General features: G+C 41.0%; 1 protein-coding gene across 1 annotated transcript in view; it reads left to right on the forward strand.

The window, feature by feature from the left end:
* sox5 (SRY-box transcription factor 5) overlaps positions 1-23,566 on the forward strand; it is a 259,914-nt gene that overhangs the window by 19,814 nt on the left and 216,534 nt on the right. The window contains exon 2 of the mRNA XM_080491527.1: positions 6,826-6,928. The gene's annotated coding sequence lies outside the window, so the exon portion shown is untranslated. The remainder of the gene's footprint in view (positions 1-6,825; positions 6,929-23,566) is intronic.

The following is a 23,566-nucleotide window of genomic DNA, read 5'->3' on the forward strand; positions in this document are numbered from 1 at the left end:
AAATACTTTTCTTAAATTTAATGGACCAAACTTGCCCAGTGATTCTTAAAGAAGGCATTTCCTATGCATTACCTCAACAGGGAAGTGGTTACACACTTCACTTAAACAAATAATTGTAACTACTCTGCAACCATATTTCAAGCAAATAATGGAATCTTTAATAAAAACCTGTTAAAAATCAAGAATTTATGTGCAGAATAAAATGTGTCAATGTGTTCAATCCATAAGCACTCTCGCTGTTGGCACTAAGTTGTGCCTCTTTTTCTTTTCTTGCCTGCAGTATGAAAAGAGAAATAAAGCAATATTAAAAGCCTGTTATCTGCCCTCTGTGTTTGAAGAAAAAGACTCAAAGTTGACATGACTTTGTCTCCTGGAGAAAGTAAGTATAATGGCACAGCAGGTGGCTGTTTAGCGCCACCATATGTTGAACATACTAACAGTTTGTCTTTGAAATTTTGCGCCTGTTTGTGTTTTCTTGGTCGTCTTCTCCACCTGTTATCTCCTCGCAGACTCGCTTTAGGTTCTCTGTGTATGTTCAGATTGTTAATGGGAGTCCTAATAGTGGGTCACACGACTAAAAATGTGTGTGTGTCTTTAATGTGTGTGTGTGTGTCTGTGTGCGCGCCCTCGCTGTGTTTACATGCGTGTGTCTGAAGAAGTGATTGTGCCAGGCTGCGCACAGCTTCTCTCTGATCCAACACTACCACCTTGCTCACGCACACGCACACAGACACACACACACACCCACACACACACACACACTTCCTCCCTCCTCCATGCGTTCTTCCACTTTCAACATCCTTCCCTTTCTTATGGAAAAGAGCCAATTAGACTTGTGTCTGTTTGTTTTAAACAAAATGGCTTTTAATTAGCGCGATCAAAAAGGCTTCTTTCTGCAGGCCCCAGGATCCACTTTGTAGTTCCCCCTCCAGATCGCACATGGGTTTGATGCCACCTGATAGGACGCCAAGACAATCAGAACACTTTTATAATGAATACACATATCGCTGTGTGTGTACACTCGCACACACACACACGCACACAGACAGGCATACACTTTATCACATTGTCTTCATCTGTCGTGTGTTCTCTCTCAAAGTCTTTTGTTGTATTGTCAACCTTTCTTTTCTGTTGCCCACATCCTCTTAAGTCTTCCCGTGTTGCTCCTTTCTTCTCTTTTGTCCACTCTGTGTCTGATCTGCGTCGTTCTAATGACATCCTCCAGCCTGGCAAACTGCTGGACATAAACTCTGCGTCCTATCGCGTCCTCTTCCACTATATTCACTTTCCAAATTGCCGCTCAGCTTCCAAGATATTTCATATTTGGACTAACGTACAAGCCCCGTACAAATGCCAATAGACAGGATGAAACTCTAATGGCTCACCAACAAACAGACTTCACAAAAACGAACTCGTATTTCCTGCTTCATGCTCTCAAACTACAACATAACTTGGCATTTTTAAGGCTTCAGCCTCGTCGAGCTGCCGGCATGGCTGCAGAGAGTTGGTTTCGTTTTAATGGTTCAGGGGAGATTTATTTGACCAAATGCTACATCGTTGTTGCCATGTCACACTACAGCTTTAGCAAATTGTATTTGTGATCTGGTTTATTTGTTTCTTTTGGTGTAATTGGAAATGCAAGGTCGCCATATTTAGATGCTTTGGGCTTGTAGTTGTTCTCTCTATATTTTTTTATTTCTCATATGTGTCAGACGCCGGACCTTACATTGGGTAAACATAGCAAGTATTATGTTGAATCTGATTTTGCCTTAATCCCTCATGGCATTAATTCGAAAAGGATCTAGAAAAGAGATTGTGCCCCATGTTTACATGATAGTATCAAGCAAGCGCTTCAGATTCGGATGTATCTGTGATATTAATATATGCTCGGATATATAAAGTGTTGTGATTGGTGCTTGTTGACTGCTAAGTGGTCCTTTCTAAATTTGAAAAGAAATATTTTTTAGAACTCTCAAAATCACCAAAAGTATATGTATTATTGTAAGAAGTGATTTACAGAACAAAACCTACCTGTTTGTACCATCTGGGTCCACTAGATGTCACTGTATGACAACAGCATGCTGCTACAGTACAAAACCTTTACAACTACTGTATTTTATTTACTATAAGAGATTAAAAAGTTACACAGTGGAATATCGACAAAATATTTTAATAAATATACAGTAGAAACAGACACAAAGCAACAGCAGGAGAGTTCTGAGTGTCCGAGAAACGTGTGAGGGACTGGACAAAAAGAGTCATGGCTATCGTCAGTATCCCGAAATTCGAATGAGTAATAAAGCCGGTGGCTTAAAACCTACTGAAGTAGTGAGTAATTTCGATCAAATTAGGATTTTCAACTTCACATAAAATTAAACAAGGGCTTTTGTAACACTGAAAATTAATATTTCTTAACAAAATGAAACACTAAAGCAAATTAAGCTGCAAGAATTTGGTAATACATCGTTTTGAATCTTTATTTCCCCCCCAGTGTATTTATGTCCGATTATCTTTCCCCTGCATAAAATGCTACGTTATATTGTGTGACACATAATCTCCAAGTGGTTGCCCGGTTGCAACTTCTACGACTAAACAAAATAACACCCTTCAAAATACCCTTCGATAGATCCGAGCACTACTGCACTGCTATTCCAGTAAAGACACTCAGATATATTTTGTTAAAGCATCGACGAAAACGGAAGAATCATTTATCACTTTATTTTTTATTAGTCAAGGAAGAAATGTTTGTTGTGGCATGCTTGACATTAAGAGTTAAAGCTGTGATTTACAGAGCACTGTGAAGGTGTCAGACACTGCTGTGCTGTGAAGAGTTCAGGAGCTTGTCAATCACATGGACGTGTTTTAACGCAGAGATTTTAAGTTATCTTTGCACTTTTGCTTGTGGAAGAGAGATTATTTTAGCCTTTGACAGATATCTGAATTTCTGTCTACTTCAGGGTTGTGCAACACGTGGCTCTTTAAGCCCTTCTGTAGTGGCTCCCTTCAGCGTTCAGAAAATGATATGTAATTAAACATTTGATCTTATTTTCAGCGTATTTACACACCAGACATTTTCACTCTTGGCTTAAAAGCCTTTAAAAAATGTTTTAAAAAAAAGCTAAAATTCGAAAAATATGCTATAACAGCTTAACCATGACTTGAATTTTAGAATTACTGAAAGAACAAAAAGCTTTGAAATGAGGGAAAAGCTCTATAGAGGTTATATTTTTAATTGAATCTTATAACTCTATGGATGAAGCATTCATTGAATAAATTAAGACGAACTGTGTGCTTAAAGGATTCACTCAGTATTTGTTGACGTCAATGTGTTTTTCCTTCCTGCTGCCGAGTTCGTGTGGTCACATGACTACCTTCATTTGATTGGTCACACAGAGTCATGAGGCGACGTCTCTGTCAGATAATGAGGTTATTCAAACTGTCAAAAGTCAAGGTAACAAGTGCTCCAATGTAAGTGGTTCTTCAGAATTGTGCTCACAAGTTACAATTTTGCCACTTTAAATCTACTCTCAAGTAGTATGATGGATTCAAAAAGTGATTGAAAGAGGTTAAGTAACCATTTCTGGGGTTTACAGAGAATTGTGTGAAAATCTTGAGCACGCTGTAGTCGTTTGGTTTGAACTTCAGCAGGTCGTCTTGAGCAATGGGTCACTAACACATGATATCCTGACGAGATTATTAGCCGTTTACAAGCACTTCAGCAGATGCACCTAATGTGATCACATGTATGATTTGTGCGCGTGGACATGCTCGAGTATTTGTCTTGTATTTTTCCAGTGTGTCAGCTTGCTGTCCTTTCTATTGTCGGCCTGCTGCTGACAGTTGCTACGGGGAGGAAACATGTGACCCAATCAGCTCACCACTGCTCAGCTCACCAGGGCCCATAATTGACGTGTGTGTTTGTGTGGATATTCATTTGTGTGCCTGAGCTGAAATAGGTTCTACTGACAGCTGTCGGATTACTGCACTCAATCAAGATCTTTCCCGTCTTGTATTCTTTCACATATTGTGACACACACACACACACACACACACACACACACACACACACACACACACACACACACACACACACACACACACAGTATCAGTATGCAGCATCCTTCGAATGTTACAATCCGACATATCTGAACAAATGTTGTTTAAAAATAACATGTGCATTCTATTGAAAACTACATGAGCCGTTAATTGGAGCAATTGTCGTTATTTTTGCTCATTTATAAGGTGATCTGGACAGTTTAGGTGGTTTATGTTCCACTAATATTGAGTCCTTGAAAAAGGCCTTTAACCCACAATTTGTCCGGTTGAATCAAGAAGGACATCCGAAGTAAAACTTGTGTAAAATCCGACATGCAGACATGACCTGCTGTTGTGAACTAATAAAGTAGCAGCTGAAAAAAACCCCGCAATCTCTCATGTAGTAGATGGATATTCATATTAATGCTTTGGTTTTTTTTGTTTTATCCTGTGATTTGCTCTTTCATCAGTTAAGACAATAACATATTCACAGAGCAAAAACTTGACTTGAAATTCTGCCCATGTAAGTGCATTCTGATTTAAAATGTGACTGAAATCAGGTCAACTTTGTGAATCAACAATGATGAACTCAGGCTGAACTCCGCAAGCTTGAAAACCCTGTTTCCCTGATCATCTTTGCCAATATAGTGACAACAGTAACTACGGAACTTCACCCAGCAGTGTGACTTGACATATCTTCAATATGACAGTATGTACGGTATGCCTGTATGAATCTTGCCAGTGTGGATAGTGAGAGGAGCGGAGCTGTGACAGTGCTGTATGTACAGCTATTCAAAGCTGAGCTGTCACAGTTTTATGGATTATTCCCTAGACAAATGCCTGGGTAGTATCCTGGCTTTTATGGCTGCGCAAGTTTGATTTATTGTACAAGTTAACCCTGACCCTCTTCTACAGCGTCACCCTTGGCACTACGCGCTCACACACACACACTCACACACTCTCGAGCACAAGATGTGTGTCATTTTACTGACAAATGGGAAGAAACTAAGCACGATGGGGCCAATAACAGTACAACATAGATGACATGCATTAATACGTGCGTTTGTGTGTGTGTGTGTGTGGTTTTGCATCTTTGTGTCTGTAGGGAGTGTGTTTGGAGTGCAGGACACTTTGGGCGCCTGCCCACTCTGTGGGGTCCAGAATGCAGAAAGTAAACCCAGATTTATCCAGTTTAAGGTTTGATGGTTAACGTAAATAGAAAGCGCCCACGAAGGTGACGTCCCACAACATTTTGTGTGTCGGGTTTGGTTCACAGTTGACATGGTTAAGGTTAGAAAATAGTCCAAAATGTCCTGTGTGGTTGCTCTGTTGAGTATCTTTTCCTACTGTACTTATAGCCTAATCTGTTGATTTGCACGTAGCAAAGGCCCAATTTGTGTGTAACCTTTCCTCTCTTCACTCTTCCCCTCACGCGCCACAGTGAGTAGTCACCTTTGTGCAAATATATCCATGTGGTCGGTGTGTTCGCTCACTTCGCATCGGGCCCCCCGGTTTCCCTCCATTTCCATATAATTAGATTGTGTGTGAAAAGGCTACTTCACGTGCATTGATTAAGTGTCAGGGGAGAGGAGCGGAGACAAGCGTCACTGGGCAGAGGAGGGACAGGAGAGGACAAGGCCCTACGACAACCTGTCACTCACTCACTCACTCACACACACACACACACAAACACACACACACACACACAGAAGGTTGTTTGCTGCGGTTGCCTTTATCAACAGTGACGCATTCGCCACTGAAAACCAAAACCAAAAACAAAGGAATCTGAAGGTGTGTTTGGAATAATGACCCATATTGTGTACAGTACAACTTCTCTCGGTTTGCTCTCATTCTCTTTCTGTTTGGTCTGACAGAACTGGAGCAGACAGCCTTAGCTCTTTGTTTTTGCCGAACTGGCCCTCGTTGTCTCTGTCTTAATTTATGTTTTGCTGTGGCTTAGTGTGACTCGGGTGTTATACGACCCTCCGCTCGCCTGGCCTATATAAGGACAAAACTATCGGCCCGGGCTGAGCTGCATCGCACTGTGCTAATGGATTGCAGTCTTTCCGCGACCAAACGTCTACGTACCTCAAGGTAAACTGCATTCCAGAGGACTATGAGGATATCCCTCCCTTCTCTCCTGCTTAACTATACATCTGTTTTTCTTTTGCTCGTGTTTTCACTTCGCTGGTAACGTCACACATCTCCGTGGACTTCCTCAAACTTTGGATTGAGTCAGGAATTCAAGGTTTTTACTCCGTTATAGCCTCATGAGAAAAGCATTAAAAACAACACTGTCAACAAGTTAACGTGTTCTTCAATGGGTTTAGTTGGTGTGTTAATGTTTAATGCACTGACCAGAAGCTTCTGAAATATTCAAAATAAAATTTTAAAAACTCTTTATACACATTTGGGTGTACCCGCACTGTGCACTAGGGACCGTTTGACATAGTCTCCTACTTGAAATGGTGCACAAATTGCGTTCGTGTGTTACTGTCACTGCTGCAGTCAACATCTTGATGAGCTACAGCATTCTCCTCACAGGCGAGTAGTATGATCAGTCCAATATTGGTTGAGAAATAAAGAATGGTTATGGGTCAACATATTGCTCCCGGTGCAACAGTTCAGCGAAACGATGCTTCAGATGCTTCACTAAATTGAAATTGATCAAATGAATCAATATCACGCGATTCACATGGGATAACAGTAGATTTTATTTCACTTTATGTTTCCTGTGTGCACATCCTATCTGGCTGATCTCATAAATTAAGTGTGGCCTCCCATGTGCAGGAGGAAACCTGGAGCACCCGAGGAGAATCCAAGCATTCTGATCATGCGGACTTCGCCTCAGATGACCTGCAAGTTCAAGCCCAGAACCTTCTTCCGTTTCCAGGTTTGATCAACTTTATTTCATAGCCGATTCTCTCGTTGGAGATTTGAAGGTTCACGCCTTTCATGGCGAATGAAGGAGTTTGATGGAAATATACCTATGTTTACTTCTCAAGGCTGATAATTGACAATATGACCAAAAGTTTGATGGAAGATGATTTTATGAAAAGCTTTGATGAAATGATGTCAAACACCAACGTAATTGGATTCCACATCAAACGGAACAGATCGGGACACGTCTTCATGGTAAAAGCTTGAAACACAGGAATACAGTGATTTGTACTGTTATTTATTCATATTTAGCAGCATTTGCCGAATCTTAATCTCTTGAGCTGTGCCGCCACTTGACATGATTCAAATGCTTCGTGTCACAAACTCACAAAAGGACATCGCTGCAATTGAAATCCAGCTCAGCCCGACGCACGATTGCAGATTATTATTATTTTTTTGACCCTTTGCTGATAGCTGACTGGAGGTCGTACTCAACCACCCTGCTCGAACCACCAGGTTCGACGTGGAGCGAGCAGGCATGGACTTGGCAAGTCAAGTGGGGCCTCTTAAATCCCCAGCTGAGTTTCGATAACATACCCCCCCATTCCCCCACCCACACCCCTCCACCCCCCCGTGCACACACAGCCGTGCTGTGGCTGCTCTCTGAGCTAAGTGCTAATTAGCAGAACAAAGCATCTGTTGTTCTTCCAAACACACGACAGTTAAATATTTCATCTATCCGCCTGTCTCCACCGATCCCTGGTTCTGCTGGAGGAGCAGGAGGAAAGAGCTGACAGCACACACACACACACACACACACACACACACACGCACACACAGCTTGCACTCTCATGTGGGCTGACAGCAGCATCAGCGTAATGTACCATATTAAAGTGAACAGGAGCTTCACTATAAACACCATTCCCCCTCAGAGAGAGCCAGAGGCAGAGAGCAGCAGGTTTGGTCTGAGAGAGACTGGACCAGTGGCTAAGTGCTTATTACCCTGCCTCCCGTGACACTTACAAATATACACTTTGTTCTTCCACTGTCTGAGGTCGGAAAAGAGGAGGAAGAGAGAAAGAGCACAACCTGGAGAGAAAGGAAAGGTTAAGTGAGTTGAACGATTTCAGATAAGAAAAAGACATATCAGATGCTCTGTCTGTCGCTCTCTCCGATCCCCGTCTTCTTCCTCCTCTTATTCCCTTCGTCTCTGTCTCTTGTGGCTTGACGGAGGAGTGTGGGGGCAGAGCGCTCTTGTCTTGTTAAACGGCTGGCAGATGACAGAAAAATTAGAGGCATTTCGCTCTTGACAGGTTGTTGTGTGTGCACGTTTTTTTTTTTTTCTTCTTCTTCTTCTTTCCATCACCCCCCCCCTTTTTTTTCTGCTTCAAATGTTTTTTGTCAGTTTGTTTTCAGTCAAGCTGTCTCGGCAGCACAATGAGTGCAACCAGCGCACGCACGCACGCGCAAACTCACACACATACACTAAGCATCACACACATGCAGAAACACATGTGCAGGTTTTCTTTTTTTTTTTTTGGTGTGTGTGTGTGTGTGTGTGTTCTCATAGGAGACAGATCTGATTTTGTGTTCTCAGATTGGTGGCAATGGGAGGAGGGAGAGGAGCCGTTTGCTCACAAAGACGTCTTCCCCTTCGCTAATTATCGAGACAGGCTTTGATTGCCTGTTTGGAAACAGTTTTTCAAACAGCTGTAATGACGATGATTAGGCGGCGCTGCAGATTCCATGCAGGCAGGAGGAGGAGTGCGCAGACAGCCCGTCCAAACATCTCGCCACCTTGTGTTTACGTGGAGGTTTGTGTTGTTTCGCAGTTGTATTCGCATGTGATTTTGTAAAATTATTTTTACATTACAGCGCAGGGCTTCGTCGCCGTGCCTTTCCCCTTGTCTGTTTGTTAGGCGTCGCTATTTGAGTTGACAGAGGTGCCTTTTGGTACTAACTACCACCTTGTGAAACAGTGGTTGTGGTGAAATTGTTATTTTTGTGCCTTTTAGGATAAATGTGTGTTGTGCTTCTTTTCTATCTGTACAGGTGGCCTATAACTACTGGATGCATTTTCTCGGTACTTTAGACAACAGACCGAAAAGAATAGCTGTGGAGGAAACTCACGCGACCTTTTTAAAGTGTTTTAACAGAATATTACGGTAAATATAAAGATAAACACCCTGACATACAATCAGAAGCCATACAGTTTACATGTGGAGGTGATTATAACGTGAATAATTTGTTGTTGACTTACAGAGCTTTTGTGAGTTGAGACAACTACTTAAAAACCTATTTGGCCAAAGGAGCAATTTTGGGGAAATGTTTTCTGCTTACATTCAAGATGAGAAGATTATGGTTTTCCAACAAATACAATTGATTTCAGCTTTGTGAAACTCAAACTTTTAACCCCATTTTTTTTTTTTTTTTTATTCCACTTTTAAACACAACTTGATTTAGAAGTTTGGTATTTTTTTATGAATTGGCATAATCTATCTATCTATCTATCTATCTATCTATCTATCTATCTATCTATCTATCTATCTATCCATCCATCCATCCATCCATCCATCCATCCATCCATCCATCCATCCATCCATCCATCCATCCATCCATCCATCCATCCATCCATCCATCCATCCATCCATCCATCCATCCATCCATCCATCCATCCATCCATCCATCCCCATGATTTAACAACTCTGCATTTCTCCAATTGTTAAGTGTCTCACTGCCCATTCAAAGGCAACAAAACAGCCTTGTGAGTCGACAATATTGTATTCTGACAATAGAACTGTTGTGCAATTGTCAACTGAAAATAATAGAAGGAGATGTTTTGGACATATCCAGAAGGACAAGAAAAATTATTTCAAATTCCAGTTGGAGTTTTGTTGTCTTTCTCTTTGTGGAGGAGAACACAGAACACAACGGGATGGTATTTAAGTGAGCAGTGAAGAGACTGAACTTGTTTTCTTCTCACGTCACTTGTGTAGAAGGGTGGTTAGGACATCTGGTATACATTTTATTGACTTATGGATGTTTTAAATATTCACTTAGCTTCGTAGAATAAATTTTTGATGTTTTGACCACAGGACTTGTAAATTATCAAACTATGTGATGTTAGTTCATTCCTCAGATTGAGCTGACGAAGACGGGTCACTCAAGCAGTAGTAGTAGTAGTAGTGTGTGTGTGTTTGCGTGTGTGTGTGTGTGTGTGTGTGTGTGTGTGTGTGTGTGTGTGTGTGTGTGTGTGTGTGTGTGTGTGTGTGCAGCCTGATTCAGCATCTGTGTACCTTGAGGTTTAAGTATTATCACTAATATAAACTGAAAAACACACACACACACACACACACACACACACACACACACACACACACACACACACACACACACACACACACACACACACACACACACACACACACACACACACACACACACACACACACACACACACACACACACACACAGTATTGCCAATCATTTTTTGTGCCAGCTGGAGCTGTATGAATTTTTTTGGTGTGTGTGTGCGCAAACTTTATTAAGAGCGCCAAGCCAGTTGAGTAATTGGCAGAAACTAAATCAACAACTTTAACTTAATTTCAATTATCCATCAACTCTTTTGTGTAGGCCTCAGTCTTTTCTTTTTGTGTGCGTGTCATTTCTAGGCTAAAATCTGCTTCAAGCTTTAACAGGATGAGTATTCTTGATTTGCCGACTATTCAGGACAAAGCAAGACATCATCCCATGTTTCAAAAACACATCAGTTCACGTTTCCTGACATCTTTAAGATAAAACAGCATATCAGGTCATCAAGAAAATACAGATACCTACTTACCATTTCAGCGTACTCACTTCATACAGTAAAGTGTTGTTTCTTAAACCGAAGTTTTCACAAATAATTGTTGCATTATTATTTGTTTTTTTATTTATTGTTTAAAATCAGTCAATAATTAACCAGTGGATAGGTTATTGATATTTGTTAATGGGAGGGTTTATGTCCTAAGTTTAGAGTGACTGTGTTAAAAAAACAATGCACAATAGGTCAACGCACACTTTTCTTTTTGCTTAATGAACCTCAGTAATGGAAAAGGAAAATATGGCTCTGTAGTATTAAGTGGCTTTTGTGATGAAAGAGAACTCAAAAATGTTTGTCTGACAGATTAGGTTTCATTGTGACTGCGAAAGCTTCCTTCTTTTACACCTTTGTGAATGTCGCTCCTGGTTTGAGAGCCATCTTTTCCTCTGTTGTTTCATCTCCTGTCAAACACAGTCAACACTTTGACGTGCAGTTTCTGGCACTTTCTGTTTGGGTTCCCCTCTTTGCACAGCCATGGTCAGTATTGCCCTCAGTGCTAACTACCCTCCTCTTGCCTCCCCGCCCCTCACCCAAGACAAAGTGCTGCGTCTTACACCGGAGATGTAAATCACACCATTTACTGCACGAACGGAGGACCTTCCTGCGTGACACTGCATGTTCAGAGCTGCAAACGGAAGCTCTTTAATGAACTGGATATGTCAGTCAACGATGAACGGTAGTAAAACTGACATCAATGCTGGCACTATAAGGAAGAAGCCGGCGGGTACAGTTGATGTTTTGGCCTACAGGAATGTATTAGCACCCCCACACACACACACACACACACACACACACACACACACACACACACACACACACACACACACACACATACACATGCAGCTTTTGAACACCAACATGTTTTACACCTGGGATTAGGGAGATGTTTGCGAGATCAAATGTTGTCCACCACCCCCATCCTGCCTCTGTTATCTCTAATGTGGAGAATAATCCTCTTGTGGAATAAATCTCTTTTAAATAGCGTTTGTTACCACGCTGAGATAGAATTAAAGCTCTTGTTCCACTTCTGGATGACACATACATATGTGTTTACGCTCCCATTTCTTAGTTGTGTGTTTTGTGTGTGGAGGTAAAAAGTCAAAGAAACGTGCGCAGGCGAAAAATGTCCGACTTTTGGAAACACAATCCCAATAAACAAAGATGCAACACCATTGAAATTGACTCATCTTCTGCTTTAATTGGCCATAAAATTGAAATAAATCAACTTCTATGTCATGAACTGAATCTACTTCTAAATAAACAATTAGGATTTAATGTAATATTGGCTATGCCATTGGTTGACAAAGGAACTGAACTCTTAGGCCGATGACTTCATAATACAAGTTTATTGGAGAGGGACAAGATTGCACAGAAGCATGATTTTACTACTTCCAAAAATAGTTTTCTTTGAAAGAATGTGATCTCTGATGACCTGCGGTTCGGAATTGGTGCATGAAGTAGAAAGATGCTTTCAAGCCATCTGTAACGCACGTCGTTCCAGCGACCACATCTGTGTGGATATTTGTAATGTATGTTATTGTTGATGTGGCTCAATCCAAAGAGTTGTTTCTCTTCCAGTTCACATAATCTGATTCTCATTATTATCGTCAGTTCAATTCAACTGCAATTAAAACAAAGCCCATAAAATAGTAATAAAAATAGTGAACCAAAAACATTCCAATCATAATTGAGAGTTCTGTGTATTCTCAATGAATAATTATGACAAATTCACCATCCCTATCTTTGATGATAAACTGCTAATTTATTTTTAAACTACTTGAGTAATGCAATAACCACCCAATCGTGTAAATCTTAATATAATTTAATGGAAAATCTTATCTAGGTTTTGGCTTTGTCATTTAATTACACTATTAGTAAGTTATGTTATTTGTTATATTACATTTAAGGCACCGTTTACACGGCAATGTTTAAAGTGAAAACGCATCAGTTTAGCATTTTTGCTTCAAAAAATTTAGAAAATGATGAAATGATGAAAATGATGTCTGTTTACATGGATGAGAAACCCTGAAAATGATGTAACCGGCAGCAAGGGCCACTAGCGGGTGCTGTTGGTTGTTTTTTTGACAGATGTCGAAGTTGAATTGTTATTCTCGGTGACTCTCAACTCAACTGAGACGACCAAATCAACATTGTTGTGCAAACGGAGGCTTGAATTTCCAAAATTATGTTATTAGCAGGTAATTATTTGTGGGAAACACTGTTTACTCTTGTTGTGCAAGTGTGTGCATGCGTGTGAACTACGAATGTGACAGAGGATTATAAAAGCATGCTGAGACTGCTGACGTCGTTAAAAACATTTTGGGAATGTCCCAGCTTCCTGTAATCATCATAGGTCAAAATAAACTTGTAAATTAAATGATTTCGGTGAGTAAATCGGTACTTCCTCAACACATTTTAACATATAACTGCAATGACTCTCGCCATGGTAATTGTGTCGGGGAATTTTCAGTTAGTTTCCTCTAATGTAACGGAAAAATAAAAAGTGAAGCAGGTCTGGTCCGTCTTGAGAAGGGAGGTCAGGACAGTGACCCGCGCAACCTCCGGCAAATGATATTTCTCCTACTAATGCGGGCTGGCTCACTCGGAACATGCAATCACATTAAGACATTAAGCAGCACATCTGGCAATTCTGTCCACTCACGGGCTTGTGTGTTGGAGCCGGAGACGCAGTGAAGGGGCAGCAACGGGCCCAACATGTGTCTTTGTCACCGTCTGTTTTTGAGACGAGAGGTGAGAGAGACGAAGCGGGGATGGGGGGGGGGGGGTGGGTGGGGTGGGGGGGGGGGGGGGGGGGGGTGGAGAAGGAGGGCTGTAATTTAGCTGGCTGACAGAGGAAGTGAGATCTCTCGGGGGTGTGTCAGTGTGACAGTCTAAATGAATAGAGACATCAGCGAGTGTGTGTGTGTTTGTGTGGACACAAGGAGGGATCTGTGCTCGGTGTGTTTTACTCACCCTGTCAAACCCGAGACAGCCCTAAGTGTTTTTATCAGCCGTCCTCCTCCTCGTTCTCTTGTCAAAAGCTCAGTGTGGAGAAAAAAAAAAAGGTGTCTGTCCACATGTTTGCTGTGACTAGAGAAAAAAAAAGTGCAACAGGTAGACGTAGAGCATGTAAAACATATTTTTCCCTCGCCTGGATTTATTAGTATTTTAGTAGTACAATTTTTAAAAAAAATTTTTGTCTCGCTGCAAAACCATTAAGCAGTCAGGTTTTTCTTTTTATATCACATAAGTTGCAACAGCTTCCACTTTGTGGCTGTTTCTCATGTGTGGTGTTCTGTGTGGTCTTTCGATGAGCTTGTAATGAGGAAGTTTTGTGTCACAGCTGAGCAACAACTGTGCTCCCAGTCACCAGTGAGTGGAGCTCCACTGCTGCAATCTGTGAGATGAAGGTTGACTCACCACTTCTGCCTCGATATCGGATGTTTAGCTTAAATGTTTTGATCTGGTGTCTCCAGTGGCGAGGCTTGATAAACTCTTTTGCCTCTGGATGCCGAGAATATCGCTGATATCACTCGATGCAAGAAACTCAAGATGTACTACAAAAAGGGTTCATTCTAAAAAAAAAAACGATAAACGATTAGCTTGATGTTATATTGTTATATTCACATTTATTTTGAAATTATAAAATGACACTTGGTCAGTGGGAGTTTCTTCCTTTGTTTTGAGCTCCTTCCCCAATAAATCACATTACTCAATTTCATTAATGAAATTCTTTGGGTTATTGTTTTTTGTTTTTTAATTTAAAGTTGATTTACATGAATATTTTGAGTAATAATTTGAACCAAAATTAAATTTTCTCAAATTGTCATGACAGAAGAATTGATATCGATAAAAAAAAAAGTTAGCATCGACTTTGCTCCAATGAAAAATGTAAAAGTCCTTTTTCCTCTAGTTGTTGCAGACAGTGACATTTTTGACTAATTGAATGTTATGATGATTTCAAACAGGGGTGTAAGGTAAAAAAAACAAAACAGGAATACACCCCAAACGACAATAGTTTTTCTTAGTGACATGGTGTCAATTTCCCAAAACATTGAACTTATCATATTAATACATTTCTCGCCATAAAGCTTTTTTTCAGTCGACTGATTTCAATTCAACTGCTTATTGATAAAAACATTGAGTTTGCCTTTTGTGTGACTTACACACAAAGTTGTGCTGTTCATTCTAAATCAATAGACATAGTCTTTTTTTGAGAAATAACAAAGCTTACAGATCCTTGCAGTTTACTGATATTATCCACCCATTCTCCCTTTATACTGCTTCAAGGCAAATAACACTCCAACATGATAACAAGGAGAAAAAAAAAGTGCAGAAGTTTTCTGTGTTCATCCTGCAGCACTCTATAACCACATAACAGAATGAGATTTTTCTTTTCTCTCTCGCTATAAACTCCAAATTGTAGGTCATGTGGTGGTGAGTTATTTTGTCCTGGAAGAATTTTGGGCAAAACAAACTTCAGACTGGACAGTTCACTTTGAAGGAGTGTGTGTGTGTGTTTGTGCTGGACCTTTCCACTTCCACTTAACCTAGAGCTGAATATGTAGAGGTTCTGGCAGAATATAAAATATGCATGCACTTCTCACTGATTGGGTCAAGAGGGCAAATCTGCAATGGATCCCGACCTCCACAAATCCATAGTTCATGCTCTATAGTCCATAGTGCTCCTCTTCCTGAACCCTACTCTTCTGTGTGTGCGTGTGTGTGTGTGTGTGTGTGTGTGTGTGTGTGTGTGTGTGTGTGTGTGTGTGTGTGTGTGTGTGTGTGTGTGTGTGTGTGTGTGTGTGTGTGTGTGTGTGTGTGTGTGTGTGTGTGTGCACTTGTGTGTTTGTGTGTCAGCCCACTGTTTTCAAAGGCAGACTCAGATACAAACAGTAAAGTCTCGCAAGTACAAACAAGTGCTTCCCACCACTAACCTCCTCCACAGCGACTGTCTCGTTCATATCAAAGATGGACTGCCGGAGCACTGACTCCGGCCGCAAATTGATTGCGCCACACTTCAGCCATGACAAGGACGTACCATAAGGGTTTGTCCCGCTCCCCCTGTGCAGATCCCTTTGAAATAATACTTACGACAAACAATATCTACGCTTTATGCAGAGGAGCGTACGTCACCAAGTCCCACATGAAATTCATTTTGGAGAATTTAGAGTTGATGTTTAGTCGCGCAAACAAAGTCCTAAAATCTTGTTTATTGACTGCATGCAAGGAAAAGTGCTGAACCTGTGTTGTGCTTTGTGGCCAACGCCTAATAATAATGTCAACGCAACAGTAGTTTCTCAGAAGCACAGCTTCAGATAAATCCCATTTTCATGTCTTGTCTGCGCGTCCTTCCCCTTCTCGTCTTTCTTTTTGCTTCCCTTTTCTTATGAAAGCAGTTTTTCACTCCTTTATTTTTGGACAGCAGAGCAGAAACCGTGAGAGGGTGGTCCGAGTCTATTTTAGCTCCTAGATTTCACATTGTTCTCATAAATGACGGCTTTTTAAGGAAAAAAAACGACTTTACAATAAGTCTAACCGCAAGTATTCTCACACATTAACATGAACTTTTGCCAGGCAGTGACACCCAGATATCTATTTTGTCAAGAATATTATTTAAATAATTCTGCATGGATGGAAATAATTGTGTCTTTGTCCGTGACCCTTCTGTTTTTCTTAGTATTTCTCTGATGATTTTTTTCTTCTTATTTCATTCACTGTTTGAGTAAATAGAGGTGGCATTTATACATGAGCTTTTTTTGAACAATCACTGGCATATATCTCCAGTCCAGATAAAGTCAACTGTGTAATCTGGCGATTTTTCAGTCCTCGTGTCGTAGATAAAAGTGCATTCAACATTTAACTATGTGCAACATGTGAGCAGTTTTTTTTTTTTTTTTTTCCCCCTCACCCGAGGAAAAAGTCATTAGTTGTGAGTTTATTTTCCTCTTCAAAAGGCTTTTGTTTGTCCTGGAGATCAAAAGGTTTTTATCACTCACCGCCACATATTTTTAAGAAAAATGTCTCATATGACGTGTATGTCAAGGAAGGGAAGTTGTAAATAAGATACCGATGAAGATTACACATTGAAAAAAACAAAAACATTAGTCTTTGGAGTTAATGCATTAGAAATTTGTATTAATGACAAATTCAGAGTCGGTGGGCTTCGAGTAACAAGGTTTGTTTGGTGAATGGGTGAACGTGACAGACAGAGTAAAGAGATTTGAGACTGCTGAAGATACTGTATCTCTATAAATGAAGTTCATTTCCCATCCTGTACAGGAAGTAGACCTTTGTCAAAAGACAAGTGGATACATCCTGTGTTTACAATGTTTCTGTGAAACCCTGAGCTTTATTCTTTTATATATCTGTCGTTGATGTCTTTGCAATCCTGTGCAGGTTTGGCTGTCAAAATCTTTAAGTTTTGTAAGGTGAAATACTCCCTGAGCAATCCATAGCTGTGACCAAAGAAGAAAAAAACTTTTTGTCATTATGTCATAAAACCATTTTATTAGTTATTTAAGTTCTTACTATATACACCTTCTTTTTATTACACCTTTACCACTTATTTATCTTTTTATTGTATTTAAGAGTGAATTTTTTTTAGTACTGTGATGATCTGCTGGACAACTTGAATGAAGCGAATTAAAAAAAGAGCACGCGTGTGTATTTCATGGTGAATCATTTACAGGTTTTTTTTAAGGCTTTAGCAATAAATAAAATGGCTTAGTTCATCAATGCAAATGATAATCCCATGTGAAGGTGAACCCTGGTTCGACCAGGTATGTTTATCTGCTGCATTTTATATAGTGTAATCTTGTCCCGGGCCCTGGACTGCACCTGGCGTGTTGATGTGCTTCAAAACAAATTCTGGTGCCGTTTGATTGAAATTTGGGTGTCTGATTATAGCGTGGCCCAAAGAGCTCTAATCAAACCAAACTCAGGGTTTGATTTGCTTCAGACGGACTGAATTATCGCAGGAAATCACAATTGATGCACACGGTTGAGTAGTTTCTTTGGCTGTTCGGACACGTTTGTACATTTGATAATTAAAAGTTTTGATAACAGTGATATAAAATGAAGCGTTTAGCTGAACATACAGCAATGCTGCACTGGATCAACACATTACATTTCTTGGTCACCTATAGATGCATTACTCCAGTTTTACTTTCAGAGACAGATAACTCAGCATGTGTGAAGACTGTACATGTCTTCACGCATGTGTGAAGAGTGTTGTTGTTTTTTATTGATTTCACAACCAATTGTATCCGTTTTTATGCTTACAACTTAAGCCCCGTTTCCACAGTGCCCCTTGGTACCGGTGCCGGTCAGGTGGGGGTTGACTATCCGTAACCAGACCCGTATCAGTGACGCGTTTCCATTACACGGGGAATGGTTTGAAATGTAGGCGGGGTTATGAACGGTTGCGTAATCATGCAGGATGTGACGCCATAACGGGAGGACATTTTCAAAAAAGTTTCCTGATTGCTGCAGAAGAACTGATTGGAAATGGCTGCTTGCTGGGAGAACAGCGGTTGTCACGGACCAATGAGCAGACGGCAGTGTTGAAGCTCCTCCCCCTCATATCCGGCACATTGTGCCTGGTACCCCAAGTGGAGGGGTAGCGAGAAATGGTTCCCAATGGTACCGGTTGGTAACGTTTCTGAGTCAGTGGAAACGCACAACAACCGGTTCCGACCTGACCCGTACCGGCACCAAGGGGCACTGTGGAAACGAGGCTTTATAAATCACTAGCAATGCTGAGAAAATGTGTAGTTTTTTTTTAACCACATGTTTAATTGATCAGCTATTCTTTCCTTCTCAGAAAGCCTGTCATCCTATAGCTGAGGTCGTCCATACCATGCTGCCATGCAGACACATTTGCTTTTGATGTGGGCGGAAAATACTCGTACCAGTTCTTCTCAAATACAGTCATGCTGCTTCATAGAGGGCATGATACTTCCTGCCTCAATACCGAAGGTTGGCACTTGATGAGAATCCTTAGCAGCCATTATGCTTTAAATTCATTCGGCTTAAATTGTCCAACTGCAGAACTTTTACTTCAGTGACCTCTTCTTGCAAGATTTGTGATAGGTGTTGGTTCTAATAAGATGTACGGTCATCGAATGCCGTTGTCGGAGTGAAAGACTGTGTGGATGTAAAATAAAAGTAACAAACTGAGGCCATTTCCTCCATACTTCAGCTTGAGTGTCACTGATTATCTGAATGTTATTCACTTCATTTAATGTCCTCGAGTAACTATAGTAAAAATACACTATAGGCAAACTGGCCTTGGCAGTCTAAGTGTTTTATATTGCAATGAAAGCGGTAAGGTATCATGTCCTCCTTTTGTGTCCAGAACCTCCTGGCACATTCATGGTACACTGAAGCGAACCAAGAGTCCGTTGACTTCAAAAATTGCGGTGCTGAAAAAAAAAAAAAATCCTCCTTGTGGTTGTGTGGATTATAGTGCAGTAACTACTCAGTGCAGAACAAATTAAGTAACTTAAAACAAACAAACAATTGCTATTATGGGGGACCCAATATTTATTGTTTGACCCCAAAGCGACAAGAGTTCAAGATATTCTGCAACATGACAAAAACCCCGCAAGGCAGTAATAAAGACAAAGTTCTTAAACCTGATTTAAAAACAAGGAATCTTAGTCAGAGCTGCTCTTCAATTTTCAAGGAGTTTTTCTCCCCAGATATTTGGTGCATAAACCTAAAAACAGGTTTATGTTTAATAAACATCAGATTTATTCGATTGCAGTAAAAGGCTTTTATAGATTACAAGTCCTCTATATTAATCGCAGGTCATTATTTGTAAAAGGTTATATCTACAACTCACTCACTTTGCTTAAAATTTTTAAAATACAGATTTAGCAATGGATTAACCTATAGCGAATAGTCCAGCAGCTAGAATCCAGCATCCGGCTAAAAAAAAGTATTTTCTTCTCAGAAAAAGTGTGTCTTTATAGCAAACAACTTGCAAAAATATTATAAAAAAACTAAACAAAACTGTGTTTTGAGCCTGCGGAGCAGTCACAAAGGTTGACACCTTAAAAGCTGAAGAAGTGACATTTACTTGTGCACACGCTCCCTCTTTAGAAATAAAAAATAAAAAAATTCAAATGATGCAACTGTTTGCTTCAGGACATCAGCTCACTTATCCAGCTCGTTCCCATTAACCAGATGACGCAGACGGTTTGGATGAATCAGCGACTCGGCAGACAGATCTGATCCCAGACTAGTTATCAAGCCTCCTACATGTGGTGCGCATGAACCGAGCTGACCAAGGCCGATCCCAGATCTGGGCCCGGAGAGGTTGGAGTGCTCCTAAACAGGAAGCGGAGTGAGATCAAACGCACCAATCAGATTGCGGTGTGGGGAGACTAAACATCATCGCCCCACAGGAAGGAAGTAGCTACGTCTGAATTACACTATGACTGTGCTTCTGTGTGTGTGTGTGTGTGTGTGTGTGTGTGTGTGTGTGTGTGTGTGTGTGTGTGTGTGTGTGTGTGTGTGTGTGTGTGTGTGTGTGTGTGCACACCTAATTTACACAGACCAGCGTTTACATCCCACAGCCAAATGTTTACCTGTGTGCAACTGCCACCCTCTCACAAAGAGCTATGATTAGGCCAAGAGGAGTGTGCGTGTGTTTTTGTCTGATGGCCTCCGGCTTGTGCATACGTGCGCATGGTGTACATGCATGTATATGTCTGTGTGGGCATGCGTATGCGTGTTTGTGCGCGCGTCAAATGGTAGGATTGGCGGTACTGCTGGGACCACCTTGGTGAACAATGGCTCTTTTATTCCAGGAAAACATTTGACTGGACCCTTAGTCTCAAGAGCTACACACACACACACACACACACACACACACACACACACACACACACACACACACACACACACACACACACACACACACACACACACACACACACACACACACACACACACACACACACACACACACACACGCACTCATTCATTCGCAAAATCCTTGGGGGTATCCAGTTAGAGGTCAGTTTTCACTTCTAGTAGACACGTGTGTGTGTGTGTGTGTGTGTGTGTGTGTGTGTGTGTGTGTGTGTGTGTTTCTTGTGCGAGTATAGTTAGTCAGGTAATTTGGCCCACAGCTTCAGACAGCGTGGAATGTCATGGCGGTGGTTGGTTACACTTTTGTTTTGTTTTTTTTGGCGGCGGGGGGGGGGGGGGGGGGGGCGCAAAGGAAACACAACCTGAAGGAACCTTTGTGGAGTTCTTGTCCAACGGAGAGGAACTTTGTCAGCTTTACATTGTGCCTCGACGCTACGCAGGGAAAATAAGAGACAATTCATGCATTTAGTTTAAATCACAACATTCCATTGAACTATTCGGTACAAGGTTGGATTTCCTTTACCTTCAGTTTGTTTTCGCACAGAATCACACGAGCGCGTCACACGTTGGCAGCTGATTTGTTGACTGCACATCCATAATGCCGAGCTCCCGCTCTACCACATCCCAGAGGCGCTCTATAGGTTTGAGGTCCGGTGACTGTTTGACTACAGCTAACTCATTGTCGCGTTCCAGAAACTAGCTTCACTTGGCTGCTGCTTTTTGACCAGTAGCCATCGGGGTATGAGTATTTTTTTTTTTTAAATAGCTACCTGCTCGGTACAGAGAGGCTGGAATCTGTGTTATGTATATTTATCAAAGTTTGGGAGAATCTGTAAATTCTAACCTCGCTTTCCTGTTCATCCAGCGCCGCAGTGGCATCTGCTTTAAGCTTCACACTGTGCTCAATCCAGAGGTTTTGTTTTTCCAAGCACGGTTGTTGAGTTTATGTTGCCTGTTATCAGACCATCCTCCCCTTGCACAGAAAAACGCCATTCACAGTTTATGTTCTCTTTTACTGGCCACTTTTTTATAAACACTGGAGATGATTGTGTGTGTAAAAAAAAAAATCCCAGAAGAACAGTAGTTTGTGAAATGCAGCGTATCCTGTGGCTGCAATCGTACTCCTTTCAAAGTCAACTTTTTCTTTTCTCCTCCCTGATGCTCAATTTGAACTGAAGCAGGTTGCCTGGACTGTGTTTCACATGTCTGATTGCACTCATTTGAATTGGATGATTGTTTAAGATTTTAAGACTATTTTCAAAAGATTATATTAGATAGTGGTTATTAAGACGAAAAGTATCAGTGGCTTCAAAACTCAGGTGTTTATTACACAACGTTTCATGTGAAAACATATTGTTTTTGTATTTTCGTTTTAGAGAGGTTTTGCTTAGATGCCAACATTTTGAAAACAATAAAGTCTAAGAATCGAATCCAAAAATATTTGGACCAATACAGTACAAACTATTCTGATATTTCATGTTTGTCCTCAGACTACCATATTCTTGATGTTTGCAATCAGATTAAACCACGTATTCACGGATATATCAGTTTAAATAGTCTGCTTTATACCTCAACAAAGGTACATTTATTCCTTCAATAACTTTTGGTTCTGTGTTTCAGACCGGTGCTCATGCAGTCATCGGAAAGTGTCAAATGGGGCAAATGCAATTCAATGATGTCACTTTCAAAATCTACTGCGCGACAAAGAGCCTGCAAAAAAATATCTGTTTTCTTTTGGAGGCTGAAGCCATAGCGAGCAGATTTTTTTTCAGGTGCTGGCACAGCTGCCTTTCTTTGTGCACAACTGCAGGTTTTGTGTGTTGAGCTTTAAAGCAGTTTCAAAACAGGAGTGACCCACGGTCAGAATGGTCCTTGAACACTTCTCGAGTTCACGCTAACTACTGCTGCTACGCACAACGGCAAAATCCCATAAAAACATATCAGCAGAGGAGTTTGAAGTCTTTTATATATATATATATATGTAGCTGCATAAAAGAAATAAATACTATGTCTAACTTTACCTTACACTTTGGAGATTTTCACGTCATTGTTTTGAGTTACATGGGTAACTTTCCTGATTCTGACATGCACAGATCAGTGCACTGGAATAACGTCATGATCATTATTTTATTTCAAATTGCTTAAACATTGGTAACACTATTATTGTGACAGATCCAGCATGGCATAGTTAGGCTGCATTTAAATGTGGACCTCCCATTGAGGGCTGTACATTGGTGTAGTGGTTAGCACTGCATAGAGAGTCGTTTTTGGGTGAAGTCTGGGCCCCGGTTCAGTCCAGTCCTTTCTGTGTGAAGTTTGCATGTTCTCCCCGTGCCTCTGTGGATGTTGATCAAATACTCTGCGGACACAAAAAAAACCCAACTGCCTTCCGGGATCGTCGCTGACCGTAACTTGGTAACCGTGGAGAGCTCTGAAACCCCCCCCCCCCCCCATCAATATTATTTAAAAGACTATTTCACAGCAATTGCAGCTGCCAGTTCTTCACAATGTCTCCACCAACTTCTCACATCAAGAGACTGAAATGTTTTAAAAAGTTCAGTCAGTTTGTATGGAGAGTATCTGTGAACAGCAATTTTCAAGTCTTGTCACAGATTTTCAATGAGATTTGGGTTTGGAATTTGCTAGAAGATTCTAACAGATAAATATGCTTTTATTCAAACCGTTTTTTTCTATCTTTGGCTGTATGTTTATGGTCGTTGTCTTTGTGGAAGGTGAACCTCTGACCCAGTGTCAGGACTTTTGCAGACCCAGTATTTATGCTCCATCCATCCATCTTCCCTTCAACTCTGTGCAGCCTCCCTGTCCCTCCTGAAGAAAAGCATCCCCACAGTATGATGCTGCCTCCACCATATTTCACAGTGTGGGACGGTGTGTTCAGGGTGATGC

The sequence above is a fragment of the Lipophrys pholis genome (assembly GCF_963383615.2).
Source record: "Lipophrys pholis genome assembly, chromosome: 22".
Classification (NCBI taxonomy): domain Eukaryota; kingdom Metazoa; phylum Chordata; class Actinopteri; order Blenniiformes; family Blenniidae; genus Lipophrys; species Lipophrys pholis.